At 41.1% G+C, this 17,111-nt stretch overlaps 1 protein-coding gene across 1 annotated transcript in view; it reads right to left on the bottom strand.

The window, feature by feature from the left end:
* Nucleotides 1-808, bottom strand: part of CDH17 (cadherin 17) — an 88,066-nt gene extending 87,258 nt beyond the window's left edge. Inside the window, exon 1 of the mRNA XM_058668793.1 lies at nucleotides 718-808. The gene's annotated coding sequence lies outside the window, so the exon portion shown is untranslated. The remainder of the gene's footprint in view (nucleotides 1-717) is intronic.
* Between the last annotated feature and the right edge of the window lie 16,303 nt (nucleotides 809-17,111).

Raw genomic sequence — 17,111 nt, 5'->3', positions numbered from 1 at the left:
TTTTGGTCATCCTCGACTGCTTTTACAGGCCACAAGCAGGGAGCTGGATGAGAAGTGGAGCAGCCAGGATACAAACCAGCACCCATATGGGATCCTGACGCATGCAAGGTGAGGACTTTAGCCACTAGGCCACAGTGCTGGGCTGTATCTGGCACTTTTATAATTATTCTGTGTATAGTATCTCATCCAATCTTCAAAACACAGGGAGATAGATAATATTACTTAAAAACAAAAATGAGGGAGAGAGAGAGAGAGAGAGAGAGAGAGAGAGAGAGAGAGAGAGAGAGAGGTTGGTTCTCTGAGGTTGGAATCACGCTGTGACTTAAAAACCAAAATGCTTTATCCTTGTGAGTTCCAGTAGCAGCCATGGAACAAGTCATCTGAATAGCCCAACTTAGTTGCCATAAACCACAATCAGATGATCAGATGGGGACACTCAAGTGCATAAAGATTGCTCAACTCACTGCTCCACAGTCCAAACCTCACTGCCTCCGCTCTGCATTTCCACGAGCTGGCCCTCCACTCACTCTTTTCTGAGTTCTATCATTCGGGGAGGCCTGCTTCAGCTGAGCAACCCACTCAGGAGGGACTGTCAGCCTTTGAACCACACCGAGCACTCTATCCCACAGGGTTCTCTCTCCAGATCTCCTCTCCAGCTGACAGCCCCTGGTCCTTGTCTTTCCTCCTGTCGTCCCTGTCACAGAGAAATAGCCTCACCTGACAGGTGCCTGTTGTCCTCCAGCAGATCAGGCCAATGGTCATTGTCTCCCACAACTAATGGGAAGTGGTTAGCTCTGCTGAAGCTCAGCTCAGCTCAGACGACAAGCAGGGCCAACCAATGTGATTCAGAGGTATATATAACTCGAGGAGCACTTCAACTTCCCACAATAACTGCATTATTGTGCAGTTAGGGAGTTTCTAAAAACTGATCCTCCCCCTTCAATATTCAAAATCTTCTCCAGGGCGAAGGTGAAGTGTGACTCCTGATAGAACAGTGCTGACTTGCTGGATTTTACATTGCTCTACAAAGACCTTGTTCTTGGGAAAACCAATTTTCTTATAACTTTGTAATTTGAGGATATTTTCCCTCTTTGATTATAAAGCAAAGGAACATGGGGAGAACTACTAGGGACCCAGCCCAATGGGATACAGTGTCCATGCTGAGAGAGGCAATGATTCTACCCCCTAGAAAATTAGGCTAGCATTTTTAAGGCATATGTTTAAGACAACACACTTCAGAAATGGGCATATTGGGACCGGAATTGCAATTCTCATGCTATCTTCTGGACTCTACATCAATAATTAGCAAATATTGGGAGATCTGCACTGGCTCAATTAAGGCAGTAAAAACTAAGCTGGTTAAAAGTCTTGGTTAGGAAGCTAGAAACTGTGTATCTGAAAGTGGTACAAAATTATTTAAACGTATATTGAAAGGAGAGCAAGATCCTGATATTTGCACAAATAATTTTTCTGAAGGACTTCCACAGTTCCACTTGGGCTCCCTGGAGAATATTTTCCTATTTGTCTCTAAAGCATACTCGGACCAGAGAGCAACAGCAACTTGTCTTATCTGTCACAAGCCTAAGTGACCAGAAGGTTTAGAATCGTGTGCTAATGCAAAGACTGTGAGAGAGCTGTATCTTACCAAACACAAAGGAAGCCACAGAAAGTTGAGGTCAAATCTCTGTATAAGTTCCTTCTGTACAAAAAGAAAATAATATACAGCAGATACCAGTGAGGCCTTGAGCCAGTAACATCAGAAGCTATAGGGTCTGGACCCTGCCTAGTCACCAATGGCTTCTGGAAGGAGAGTGGGAACTCTGATTGCTGCTGGCAGCTACCAGATAGTGGCCTTGACTTGACAACCATGCAGCAATGGCTTCCTACATGGCAAAGCCTGGCACTCTATCCAATGAGACCCTGGGACACCTTTCCAAAAGAGCTCACAGATGCAGACTGCTCTGTCCAAATGCAGTGGGCTCCATTGCAGAAGCTGCCTGGGGTCACCATGGTCCTGCTGATGTTGGGGAGGACAACAGGTGATAGCTTTCTTTAGCATTTTCCAGGCTGAAGTCACATCTGCCATGCTCTATCATCAAAAAGAAACTTACTCTTATAGAATTCTTCCAGCTAACAAATGAGGAAAAGATAATGAAGTGTGAGTATTACCAATTTGTAAACCCCTATAAAAATAGGTCCAAGGCAAGGTTCATTAACAGCTATTATGGCACAAGGAGACCACTGGTCACTGTGTGTAGAATGCAATCAATAATTCTACTTTTTCCTTCTTAGGAAGGATTCTCATTGAAAAAATGGAGTCATATCAAATTAATTCAGAATATTGATCAAACAATACAGGAGATCTCTCTGCTATGATGGCGTGGAAAATACAGAGACACCCTCTGCGGAACATGACTTTATTCTGCTTTGATGAAAACCAAGATGAAACATGAAAGGGTAACCTAGTAAAGACTGTTCTGCAAGGGTCTATGTTAATAAGGCCCATCTGGGATATAGCTTTCCAGTAACTGATTTCAGGAAAGAATAGTAAAAAGCCCTGAGGAGTAGACACAGCAGACACCAAAGGCCTCAGCCAGGCATTTTCGCCTTTTAACAACTTGTAATAAAAATATCTCAAACAGAAATTGAAAGGATAGCATAATGAATCCTCCCGTTGGATCACACACTTCTAGTAGTATCAGCTATGTCTACTCTTGCTTCCTGAATCATACTGCACACCTCCCAAAGGCATCCAGACTGGCTTCTGAGAAGGAAACAAGTGGCCTTCTCCGGAAGCAACCCTCTGGACAAGTGTGCAAGAGGTAGATTGGCCTTTCCTCCCCCAGGGATACAGGCCAGTCTGGCTAATTCACAGATATGTGTCTTCCAAACACTTGGGAAAAATCATATTATTAAGTTATATGTGGAGGTCAAGTTTTTTATATAAAATAGACCTATGTGTTAACATCATTGTTCCTTGAATTTATTTTTATTATTATTATTATTGTTATTATTTTATGATACAGTTCCAGAGGCTCTGATATTCCCCTCTCTCCCTCCAATTTCTCCCTCCCCACTACTCTGATTTCCCTTATATTACTACAATAGTATAATCCTTCAAAAATAGTAATAATCTGATCATTCTGCCTTGTAAGTGTATCCTGACATTGTATGTAAGGATGATGACAGAGTCCAGTATCCAATACATCTATTAATCTTACATTTTTCATGAAGGTTGCCTTATATCAGAGAGAACATATTTGTCCTTTGGGGATTGGCTCATTTCATTGAGGATAATGGTCTCTAGTCAAGACCATCAAATTGTTAGAGGAAAACACAGGAAACACTCTGCAAAATGTAATAATGAGAAGGGGGTCCAGCGCTGTGGCCTAGCGGCTAAAGTCCTCGCCTTGAAAATGCCAGGATCCAATATGACACCAGTCCTAATCCCAGCAGCTCCACTTCCCATCCAGCTGCCTGCTTGTGGCCTGGGAAAGCAGTCAAGGACGGCCCAAAGCCTTGGGACTCTGTACCTGCATGGGAGACCTAGAAGAGTTCCTGGTTCCTGGCTTCAGATCAGCGCAGCACCTGTCATTGCAGTCACTTGGGGAGTGAATCATCGGAAGATCTTTCTCTCTTTCTCTCCTCCTCTCTGTATATACCTGACTTTGCAATATAGATAAATCTTTAAAAATAATAATGATGATGAAAAGGATTCTTAGGAAAGCCACCAAAAGCATAGACAGTGAAAGCCAAAAATAAACAAACGGGACTACATCAAAGTTAGAAGCTTCTGTACAGCAAAGACAGTGATCAACAAAGTAAAGAAGCAACCAACAGAATGGGAGAAAATCTTCACACACTTCACAACAGATGGGGGCTAGTATCCAGAATTTACAAGGAGTTTCATAAACTCAATGAGAGCAAAACAAACAACCCTATGAAGAAATGGGTAAAGGAAATGAACAGACATTTTTCAAAGGAACAAATTCAAATGGCTAGTAGAAAAACATTTGAAAAAATGTTCTGGCTCCCTGGCTATCAGGGAAATACAAATGAAAACCACATTGGGGTTCTACCTAACTGCAGTGAGACTGATCTACATTCAGAACTCTACTAACAACACCTGCTGGTGGGGAAGAAAAGTACCCTCCTTTACTGTTGCTGGGAATATAGGCTAGTACAACCACTACAGAAGTCAGTATGGAGAGTGCTAAGAGAACTGAAAATTGATCTGCTGCATGACCTGCTATCCCATTTCTGGGAACATATCCAAAGGAAATGAAATCTGCATATGACAAAAGGATCTGTACTCCTTAAACTTCTGAAGTACTCACATAATGTCTATTGCCAACTTTGTTCCTCGCCTGACTGCTAAACCACAGACACACTTCTAAGAAAAACGTTGAATTTCAGAATGCTTTGTCAAGTTCGTTTGTGTTTGTCATAAGCAGCACCTTGAAGTTCTGTATAATATCTTCTGTTTGTAATCAAGAATTTTGATGAGATTTTGTTCACTTTAGTTTTTTTAGAAAATTATTCATTTTATTTTGACATGAAAGGTAGAAAGACACCAGTGAGTATGAGACCCAGGAGGGTGGTATGCCTGGCTGGACAGGTGACAGCACCTGTCAACATAAATTTGGGTTGGATAGTAGAGTCCATTGGGCTGAACTAGGCAAAGGCACCCACTGATGTGTACAAGAAATAAACTGGATACAGGACTGACTGGATAAGTCTGCTATGCAAACTGGTACATGCGCAAGCCGAGGCTAGGGGTGGGCTTGGTGGGGATTTGGGGGGAGTCTCTCTTACTAGGCTACAGTTCCTATTACTGTGCATGAGGGATGGGTGTGTGGTGAGCCTAGCTGGGTGGAGCCATGTCATCCAATAATTTGTGTATGGGATGGGGCCAGAGATAGAACTGACCCAGCAACTGCAACCACCAATTTGTGTGCAGGCTGATATGAGTGATGGACTGAGCCAGAACCGATACAGGCTAACATACACAGAAGTCAGGACTGGGGTCACCTCTGTCAAGGTTTCTTTGGGAACCCTCACCCCCCAACTGGATCATTGGACTCAGAACTCCAAGCATGAGGAGAATCACAGGATATGTGATCTGACCATGGAGTCCAGTTGTCAGAGCTGGGCCTCCTCAGTTGCTGAAGCTTGTGCAGTGGATGGCATGCTCAGATGCTCATGGGGCACATGACGAATCATTGAGGCCTGCAGAGGACATCTAGTACCATGAAGTTCAGAACAAATTGGACAACTCTCCTGACCAAGCTTTGACAGCAAGTATCTGGTTGAGTGGAGACTCCAAGGTGGACTATGTCAGCCAATGGACCTTGGAAGACTTCCTCAACCTTGGAGAAATGAAATCAACAACACCTCAGAACTATCAAAACCACTTATGCAGTAACCGGGGAACATGCTCCACATCAGGGACCCTAGGATGACGTCAAGTGGCCCTTCCACAGTCCCGGGTACTGATGCAGTTAGCCTGCTGGGAGCACCCCGCTGCTTCTTTCCTCCCTTCTTCCAGATACAGGAAAAAAAAAAGGTCTCACCTACTTTCTCCTACTCCTTGACCCTTCCCACCCTAAACAGCGATATACATGGGCATCCATCTTTCTTAACTATGTAAACATCACCCAAAATAAATTTTTATAAAAAGATAAAATGGAGGGTGTGTTTTAAAAAGTCAAACCACAAAAATGTAACTCAATATTTTACATAGAGATGCAAGCATTTTTCTGTGAGTTATTGTCAGCACTATGGGAGAAATTAAAATAGGTATGTTTGCTTCTTTTTCAACAAGGAATAACTAGAATATTTCTTTATTATCAAGTCCAGTTCTTGTCTGTGATTGTTATTACACAGAAATAAATACCAACACAAACCACTGTTATCAGACTCACATACATTAGTACCAGGTAGTATATGTAACCTCTCACCCCAAAATTGACCCATCAGATATATTTTTCTCATTGGATATTAAGTATCTCTGTTTATTATCCTGTATTATTGCCGACTGTTTTTCAGAAATGAAATTGCATGTGTAACCAAAAAAAAAAAAAAAATGGCAGAAAGAGAGCTCTTTCAGCCTGATTCATTCCTCAGATGTCCACAGCAGCCAGGCCTGGGAACAGACAAAACTAGGGACCTGGCACGCAACATGGGCCTCACATGTGGGTGACAAGAATCCAAGCAGTAGAGCCATCACCCACTGCCTTCCAGGCTGCAGCACAGCAAGAAGCCGGAATCAGAAGTGAAGCCAGCACTCCAACTGCACTCTGGTATGGGATGTGGGCAAAACAAATTGGTTACTCAGGTGCTGCATCAAACACCTGCCCTTGTTCTGGATCAACCAGAGCGGCTCACATGTGGAAGACAGTTGGCCACCCAGGCTACTCCTTCACTCAGGAACTCTCCTGAGTCTGGCTGCCACCACCCAGTTCTGATCAGAAGCTTAAATGAACACAGGAAAGAGCCCTGCTTCCAAACACCAGAGTACACTAGAGGCAGACCTGGGTGAACTCTAGAACCAGGGACCAGAACACTCCTCTTGGGGCCACTGTGATGGCATAGCAGCCTACTATCCTGTTCAGGCACTGGTTTGTGTCATGACGGTCCTGCTTCTGATCCAGCTCCCTGCCCAAAGCCTAGGAGAAGCTTCAGATGAAGGCCCAAGTATTTTGGGCTCCTGCCTGAGAGGCACATGAAGCTCTGGCTCATTGCTTTGGTCTGGTACAGCCCTGGTCACTGGAGTAACCTGAGTAACTAGAAAAACAAAAATGTCCACCAAAGGGCTCTGCTTGAATAATATACAGTATCTGCCCAGTGAATAACTTGTCACTGTCAAAAAGAATAAGGGAAAAGAAAGGTGGAGTTCTTTTACCATCATGTAACTACAATGTCTATGGCATATTATTAAGTAAAAAAAAAGTTGATATAATATGCTACTGATTCTCTAAGATAGGAAAAATACAAATATGTATTTTTTCTTTGTACTTCAAATTATTTACATATACAACACATACATGTAAGTGTTCACCTATATTACACGGCTTTTAAAAAAGAGAAGGGATAAAACATTTTGTTTAGTTCTTATAGGGAAGAGAGGAATCAAGGGGAGAAAACAAGAACAAAAGTTTATGATAAAGATTCAACACTGGGTCTATGTAAATTCTTTTGCATAATTATAATTCTTTGCATAATTATAAAACAGCATTAAATCAAAAGGAGAAATAAATTTTTATACTTCAAAATGAAATGAAAGAATTTCCTTCTATATTTAATGAGCTGGCAACACCACCATTGAAAACATTAATCCAGGTAATTATATATATGTATTATACATATTATATATTAACATATATCATGTATTATGTATTATATATTATATATGCTAGATGATTGTATTTCTGTTTGGTGATTGTATTTCTGTTTTAGAATCTCAGATTATTTTCAGAAATCATACTGTTCGGGCTGCTGCTGTAGCGCAGCAAGGTAAGTTGTTGCCTGCTATGGCAACACCACATATCAAAGTGCAGTTCAAATCCTGACTGCTTTACTTTCGAGTCAGCTTCCTGCTAATGTGCTTGGGAAAGCAGTGGAAGTTGGTCAAATGTTTGGATCACTGTCATCTCTGTGAGACTCAAATGGAGTTCAGGGGTCCTGGCTTCAGCCTCACCCAAGCCCAATCACCATGACCATTTGGGAAATGAACAAATGAATGAAATGTCTCTTTGTATCTCTCCCTCTTTCTGTGTCTTTCTGCTTTTTAAGTAGATAAATATTTTTTAAAAAGAAATTGAACTGTTAGAAATGACATTAGTATTATTCTGAAACAGGCATAATAAATCAGATAAGTAATGTTCATATAATCTGAAACCAAGATATTGGTAGAAAAAGATGCACAAATATAAAATGAAAGTTAAAAGAAATTCTACAATATTAAATTCAAAATATTAGGATAAATTCATGATTGTATTTTCTCATAGGTACTGCCTTTCATTCTGTCCATTGAGTAAGATTAGAGCAATGACCAATTCTGAAGCAACAGGCAGCCTTAATACCAGCTGGCCATTTTAAAGAATCATTGGAAATAAGATTTGAAGGGACCCAGCTTCCCTGGAAAAATTGCTGTCTCTCAGTCTAGGGCAGGAAATGCGCAAGATGTGCCTCAAGCATTTGTCACACCAGACAGTAAAGCAGTAACCAAGAGCTGGGTCATTACCACAGCATCCCAAAGCCAGCAAGAAGGGGCTCTCACTGACAAGAGATGGGAAAATTCAAACATTGATAAGAATAAGAACGTCAAATATGTTAAAATCTACAAAGTCAGAATTACATTCCACAACAGATATTCACTGACCACTATTAGCAGAACCAATGCAGTAATCTGACAAATATGCATACACATGGCAAGAACCAGGGATTTAGCATCCCTTGCTTTACAAACTACATTTCAGGATAAACAGTTTGGAAGGAATGATAGAATTTTCTGGGATCAGCATGATGGCTCAACTGGTTAATCCTCCACCTACAAATGCCAGCAATCAATATGGGCACCAGTTCATATCCCGGCTGCTCCACTCCCCAACCAGCAGCCGAGGATGGCCCAAAATCTTGGAACCCTGCATCCATGTGGGAGATCTGGAAGAAGTACCTGGCTCCTGGCTTCAGATCAGCTCAGTCTGGCCACTGTGGCCACTTAGGGAATGAACCAGCAGATGGAAGATCTTTTTCTCAGTCTCCCCTTCTCTCTGTAAATCTTCCTTTCCAATAAAAATAAACAAAAAAGAATTACAGTATTCCATTTTGCAACCACTACAGAAATCACAGAAACAGACCAAGATTAATGGCAATTCCATCACAGATAGCTGGTCACCCTGGGAGAAGGCTACAGCGTTACTTGGGAAACATTCTCAATGAAAAATGTTGGACATGAATCAGACCAAAACCAGCAACTGCTTCTCAGAGAAACAGAACTTGGAGATGAAATGACACATCGGGGCAACAATCAGCAAAATCACAAGATGAGAGAAACTGCAGAACAACAACAAATGATGCTGTTCTTTCTGTGTATAAATTGTAAGAGAAAAAGAGGAAGAAATCTACATGTTAAAATAAATTCAAGAAAATGTTAGAGCCTGATTGAAATAAACTTAATATTTTAAAAAGAGATAAAAGGAGTGGGATGTATGGAAATTCTTCGTAGTGCTTCACAAAGAATTTGCCAGCCTTTCATGTACCCTGATCACATGGCATTTTCTGCCATTGGCTATCATTAAAGATGACCTTCTCTGTCTGACACATTTACCCCAGAACTTGAAGATAGTGGCTTGGATGGACTTAGAATTGAAACAGGAAGGATGTCCTGAAAAATGCTCAAGAGATAACCTTTCTAAAAAATGACATTGCTAGGGAGAAACGAAGTACCACCAGTTTGGAGCTGTAGCAATGCTCTATCTCCAGCATCCATTACTATGTCTAGGAAATAAAGGCATTTGGTGCAGTGGTTGAAACAGAGCTTGGGAAGGAAAACAAGACTGTGGAATACAGTGAGGACATATCAAAGTGGAGAGAGAAGGATTAGCAGAGGAGAAGCAGAGAAGGAGTCTACAGGCTGATGGCAGAGAGGCACCATGGCACCCACGGACATGGGAAAACAGCACAAACGGTAGAGTGGTGCTGCAGTGAACAGAACCCCTGAGGGTGACTGGAGCTCTACCAGCAGACAGGTGGAAAGGAGAGGTCGCCGGGAATGGAGCAGGAGAATTAAGCCATGGAATTGTGGGTCCTGGTGATCTTATCTAATCATGAGCCAAAACAGATCAGCAGATTCCTTGCAGATGGGTGTGGGAGTGGGGTGAAGTTCACAAGCCAGTCTCCCACCAGCACCACAAGTGGTCAATGGGGTACCCTGGTGAGGAGCGATGGGGCAGTGGATAACAGTGAGCTGTACATGCACTAAGCTCAAGAAGAACCCACTTACTGCTCAAGGCATTTCATTAGTCCCACCAGGAGAATTATACCAACTTGGCATCCCACAGCTGCTATCCAAAACAGATCCAGGTTGACCCCAGGCCTTCCTGCTAGCAGGCTCTGGCAAGAAGAGTTGCCAACAGGGATGGATGCCACTGGCAGCATTGTGATTCAGTTTAAAGGCACAGCTGCTCTCTCCCTAGTCCTAGGTACTGCTGAAACTATGAGCAGGAAAAAGGCGGAGAAGACAACAGCAACAACATGGGATCACAGGGGGCAGAGTAAGATGACCTGGATGTCCCTGCTGTGGAGGCTATGGCAGAAGTGCGACACAGAAGCCTAGGAGTAAAACTAGCTGGAGGCAGTGGACAATAAGAAACTGAATAGGAGCAGTAAGGTACATCTATAGACCTGCGGTGGCATAGCTTAAAAATCAGCCCTGATAGGGAAGAATCCACTAATCTGAAGTGTAACAGCAAAGGGCAAAAGAAGAGGCACAGACACCATGAAATGGGTTACCAATACCTCCACCACAAGGGAACAAAAGTATATTTCAATCTCAGAATAGCTTATGAAGAAATCAAGGAGCTACCAAAAACATTGATTTTTTAAAAGCATGGTCAATCTCCTTAAAAACAATGAGAAGCATACACAGAAGTTCAAGGAATATGTTACACAGGAAATATCTGCATCAGAACAAAATCAAATGGAATTATGAGAAATGAGGAATACAACAAGGCAAATTAAAACCTCAACGGAAAAAAGCAATAATAGAATGAGTGAGGCAGAAGAAAGAATGTTAGAACTAGAAGATACCTCCTGTGAATATGCACAATCAGAAATGTGGAAGAGGAACTGACTAAAGCTGAAAAAAAAAATAAAATCCGAGAATTAAGTGACACCATCAAAAGGCCAAACATCAGTTGTAGGAGTTCCTGGAAGCACAGAATGAGAAGCTAGATTGAAAGATGTATTCAATGAAACTATAAACGAAAATTCCCAAACATGCAGAAAGAAAGGGGGACTCAAGCACAGAAAGGGCAGAGAATGCCAAAAAGACTCAACTGAGCAATTAGCACAATGGCACATTATAATCAGGCTATCTTCAGCTATGCACAAAGAAAAGATACTTAAATATGCATGTGGGAAATACCAACTAACTTACAGAGGAACCCCAAACAGTCTCACAGCTGATTTTTTTTTCAGAGGAAACTACAGGCCAGAAGAGAATGGAGTGACATATTCAAGATCATAAAAGAAAAATAAAATTGAAACCCCAGAATAACACACCCAACAAAGCTTTCCTTTGTATTTAAATATGAAAGAAATACTTCCAAAGCAAACAAACAGAAAGACTTTGCCTCTACCAGACTGCTTGAAGATGTGCTATAAAATAAAAAAAAAAAGCTGAATAGCACTTACCAAATCCAATGGCAAAAGTGCAGAACATCTCAATAAAACCATAAATGAAGCCTAAATCAAACAATGAGAAACCCAGTGCTAAAATGCCAGAACCAAATCACTACCTGTCATTATTACTTCTGAATATAAATGGTTAAAACCCGTCAAACAGCATCGACAGCAAACCGTAACAAAAAACAGGACCCATCTCTCTGTTGCCTATAGGAGACATATCTCACCAACAGAGATTCATGAAAACTAAAAGTGTAAAGTTGGAAAAGGATATTTCATGCCAATGGAAAGGAAAAACAAGCTGGTATAGCCATTCTAATATCAGCTACTATAGACTTCAATGTGAAAAGCTTTAAAAAGAGAACAAGGATACCACATATGATTAAGGAATCTACTCAGCAAGAAGAAATCATGATAATAAATGTGTAACACAAAATGTCAGGCACCTAGCTACATGAAACAAATACTAATGGATTTAAAGAAAGATATAGAATAGAATACAGTAAGTGGGGAATTTGACACCCCACTAACTTCAATGATTGATGAAACGAAAATTCAGTAAGGAAACAACAGAGCTCTCACAGAGTCAATAGAACAAATGCACTTACTTGATATCCTCAGAACCTTTTATCCTACAGACGTAGAACACACTTTTTTTTTTCATCAGTACATGAAACCTTCTCCAGGACTGATCACATTACAGGCTACAAAACAAGCCCCAACACATTTTTAAAAATGGAAATCATACCATGCATCTTATCAGGCCATCATGGAGTGAAACTGGAGACAAGCAGGTCACAATATCCAAGAAAATATCCAAATATTTGGAACAATATGCTGTTGGATGAACAATGGACTAGAAGAAATCAAAGAGGAAAATTTTAAAAATTGCTTGAAAGGAATGAAGACAAGACATCAAAACTTATGGGATACACTGTCTCTCCTCCTGAGATACCTGACTTTCCAATAAAATATATCTGACTTTCCAATAAAAATAAAATATTAAAAAAAAACTCATGGGACATAGTTAAGGCAGTGCTAAGGTTCTTGCCCATTTCAAGAAATAAGAAAGGCATGATGTAAATGGGCTAACCATACATCTGAAGGAGCAAGAAAAACAACAGCAAAACAATCCCAAAATTAACAGGAAAAAAAAGTGAATCAAAATAAGGGTGGAAATAAACCAAAGAGAGAACAAAAAACAATACATAAGAACTATGAATTGAAGAGCTGGCTGCTTCAGAAAATCAACAAAATAAATTCCCCACTAGCCCAACTAGTCAAAAAAGAAGATACAGATCAATAAAACCAGAGATGAAAAAGAAAATATAGTAACACATATCTCAGACATGTGTTCTCAGAAGACCAAGAAATCATAGATTTCTAGATGCATACAATTTAACAAAACTTAACCATGAGATAATGAGGTAATTAAAAATCTAAATAGTACAACCACTATGGAAGTCAGTGTGGGGAGTGCAAAGAGAACTGAAAATTGACCTGCTATACAACCCAGTTATTCTATTCCTGGGAATATATCCAAAGACAATGAAATCTGTAAGAAAAAAAAGCAACATGCAACCCTATGTTTATAGAAGTACAATACACAAATATATAGGTATGGAAAAAACCCAGAAGCACATCAAAAGAAGAATGGATAAAGAAACTGTGGTACCGCTACTCCATGGAATACAACACAGCCATTAAAAAGAATGAAATTCTCCCATTAGCAACAAAATGGTCCTAAATGGAGAATATTATGCTCAATAAAATAAGCCAAACCCAAGACGACAAATATAATATGTTCTCTGATATAAGGCAACCTTCATGCAAAATGAAAAGCAAATATATAGGACCTGGAACAACAGCCTAATGGCTAAAGTTCTCACCTTGCATGCTTCTGGATCCCATGTGGGTGCCGGTTTGTCCTAGCTGCTCCACTTCCCTTCCAGTTCCCTGCTTGTGGCCTGCGAAAGCAGTCAATGACGGCCTAAAGCCTTGGGATCCTGCACTTGCATGGGATACGCAGAAGAGGCACCTGGCTCCTGGATTCGGATCAGCTCAGTTCCAGCTATTGCAGCCACTTGAAGAGTGAACCAGAGGATGGAAGATCTTTTTCTCTGGCTCTTCTCTCTGTAAACCTGACTTTCCAAATAAATAAATAAATAAATCATATATATATATATATATATATATATATGCATATACATATATATGCATATATATGTATATATATATGTTACACATATATACCTATATTCTCATAGATTAACTGTATAATATCAGTAAGTGGAGATATGATGCAATAGGCATCTTTCCTCCTGAATAAAAGGACTCCAAGTGAAACAGTTGAATATACTTGACAACTTGATAATAGATTTTCTACCTTTGTCTATACCTACAATTTCATGATGCAGTTAAACAGCATAATGTTAAAATTCTGTTACTAAAGGACTAGACTATTACAATATTATCAGGGAAATGGTAGGAGAGGAAAATGGGTAGGAGAAAGTGGAAGGAAAGGTGGGAATCTCTATACCTACAGAAATGTATCATAGAAAACAATAAAAACAATTTTTTTAAAGAAGACATAGCTTGGGACGCCTACATCCCGCACTAGAGTTCCTGCCTTTACTGTTCTGGCTTCCTGCTGATGTGCACCCTGGAAGGCAGCACTGACAGTCCCAGGGACCTACATGCTTACCCCTACGTAGGAGACTGGATTGAGTGCTCTTGGCTCTTGGCTTTTGCTAGGCCTACTTCCAACTGTTGTTGGCATTTGAAGAGTAAACAAGCAGATAGGAGAACTTTGTCTCTGTCACTCAATGTCACTCAAATGAATAATTTTTTACAAGAATTTATGTAAGAAATCACATAATGGCAAGACTCCCTCAGCTACTGTTATGCTCATAATTACTAAATTGTGATGCTTGCCCCATAGGTAAGTTGGCATCAACTGGTTTGTATTTTCCTTGATTTTGTCTTCAAAAAGAGTACATTTGTGCCTTTGGTCGCAGTTTAAGTTCAAGTTCCTTTAAATATAGTGCCATCTAACAATTACCAAACTGTTTTCCTATTTTCTGATTTTAATTTATCTCAAGTAAGAAAATACATGAAAACTGGGCATGAGGCAAAGGGTGACTTCTGTCAAAAGGGACTGTGAACTCCACTGTCAAGTACAGCACCTCTGCTTCTGGAAAGCAGCAATGGACGTCAGTGCTTTGGCTGCTTCTCCACCTCTGCAGGAGCAAGACCAGACCACTAGCACATGTGTCTGCAAGTATATAGAGATTCCTTTGAAAATTGGATCACACAATTTCAGGGGCTGCCAAGTCCAAGTCTGCAGGAATATTCAAGTGCAATTCCAGCCTGAAGGTACCTGAAGCTTGCTTACACAAGGTCAGTGTTTTTTCTATCAGATCATGAGCTGATTGCGTGAAGCCTGTCACTCGGGAAGGCCACCTGCTCTATCAGGGACTTCAATGCTAATGTCACCAATAAAACAAATATCCAGAACAGTGTTTGACAGCGTATCTGGACACCATGGCCCAGTCAGGTAGACATATGAAATAAGCTATCATGATCTGTCTCATACACATACACACACACACACACACACACACCCCTGAGCAAGCGATGAAGGAAGCATCAGGGTGGGATCGTCCAACGAGTTCCAGTGTATGCTGAGACAACACAGCATATCATTGCACCAGATTGTATATCTCTTCTTCTTACTGGGAAAAATAATCCCTTGTTTCTGCAAGTGGACATTACTTATCTAGAATGCTAAGTTAAAGTCCTCTAGGGTAAGCATTATGATGGCCTCATCTCACAGGGAAGAAATTCCTTGCCGTGATATGATTTACCCCAGCATCCAGCAGCTAATATACGGAGAAACTAAATTTGCACCCAAGTTCTTGACCGTGGCTTGTGACTTGGTGCCGGCCACAATGAGGAAAGTGGGAGACTCGTAATGAGTACAGAGAAGGTGGCTGTCGCACAGAATGGAGAATGATCCATGTTATCCCATGATTTCATCTCGGTTTGTGGGGACTGTGGGGAGGCACCCTCCAGTAAGTTCACAGAGGGTAGAAACATAAGAATGATTTATTTTGCTGGCCAAATAACTTGAAATTCCTGCATGCAAGCCATCTTCCAAAAGTCCATCATGAAAATTGTGTATTTGAAATGACTCTGCAATAGATAGCAAAATTTCCGCAACAACAAAACAATTTTTTTAGTCAAGTTTCTGTGAACTTCCTCACACAGCTAAGGCTGTTAACTGGAAACCAAAGCCACCTCCTTCTGCAGAGACTTCTAAGTGTTTTGGAGAGAAAGGCCCAACCCCATCACCGAACCTACCACATTAACAAGTGACAAACATCGCTTAGTGATTCTTACTGAGGTCCTGGAAGGGCTCCCACATGGGCCTTCTGCCTGGCCTCTGATCCCTGCCTGCTGCAAGCTTAGTGGCTGTCTGTAGTTGGGGCAGCTAGTGGCAACACTCCTGTTTGGTCTCCAGTGACCCCCCCATCAGCACTCTGGCTACCTTGGCTCACGCTGGCAACTGCCCCTGCCTACAAATGGGTAGAAACATGGAGAAGGTGATTGCCCAAGAGGCATCTAAGCTGTGTGTGCTTTTAAAGGGATGTAGGCTGGGACAGCAGTTCAAGACCTTACCACTGTCTGCATCAACACTTCCCCAGCTTTGTACATTCAACTGGTGGTGAGAATTCTATTCTTGCTTTGCTGGCTCACATGACCTTGAGGAAGCCTGGGGCATGGGGAAGAGGTTGAGTGTGTGACGTGGCACAGCATTCCAGATGCAGACAAGACTGAAAGTCACATGGGAGTCCACAGCACAGACCCCAGCTGGGCCCCAGGACAGCTGCTTTTGCCAAGGCTACCTTCTGGTGAGAGTGACACAAGAGAACCTGCTAGCCGTCCCTGGAGTGCCTCTTACTGCAAGCCATCAGCAACGTATATTGTCCAAAGCTCTGAAAATCATAGATACTGCAGGATCAGTCTATCAAAGCCAAGGCACTCTATGGGCAAATTAGTTACCAAGGGGTGATCTCAGGCAGCTTAGTACAAAGAAACTAAAGAAGTGATTGCTCTGGGTCAGAAAACTGCATGACTAACAATAAAAATGACAACCATGAAAGGATTCCTATAAAGAAAACCTTGCATCAGGAAACAGATAACACATTAACTCATTCCTATTTGAAAACAGTGTGATCTACAATAAGGAAACTCAGTCAGAGGAAACTCCAGTAAACTTGCACAAAGTGACTCAACTGATAAAATGCCATCTCCTGGAAATGAGCCTAAGAGGTCACCCTCTGAAAACTGAATCACTGTATGTCACCAGATTCTAATCGTACAATGCTTTTCGGTTATTATGAGACCTTATTAGGCCTGTTGAAATTAATCATTTTTTAGCTCTCCCATCTTCTGCTGTGTAATAGTAATCACACACATTGATTTATAAAAGAATGATATAAAACATGTTTGCTAAATATGTTAAGGGCACCTCATTGTGGTACAGCGCTTCAAGCTGCTTAGGAATTCTCGTTCTCTCATTATTTCCCCCATCTCTGTATTTTCCTCTCATTCTGTGTATGTTTGACTCTGCCTTTCAAATACATAAACTTTAAAAAAATATTTTATAATTTAGATTTTTTTTCTCCCACTAAAAAAGA

This window comes from Ochotona princeps, chromosome 9 (assembly GCF_030435755.1).
Source record: "Ochotona princeps isolate mOchPri1 chromosome 9, mOchPri1.hap1, whole genome shotgun sequence".
In the NCBI taxonomy this organism is placed as follows: domain Eukaryota; kingdom Metazoa; phylum Chordata; class Mammalia; order Lagomorpha; family Ochotonidae; genus Ochotona; species Ochotona princeps.
Note: the sequence above shows the minus strand (reverse complement) of the source record. Positions and strands in the feature narration are given on the sequence as shown.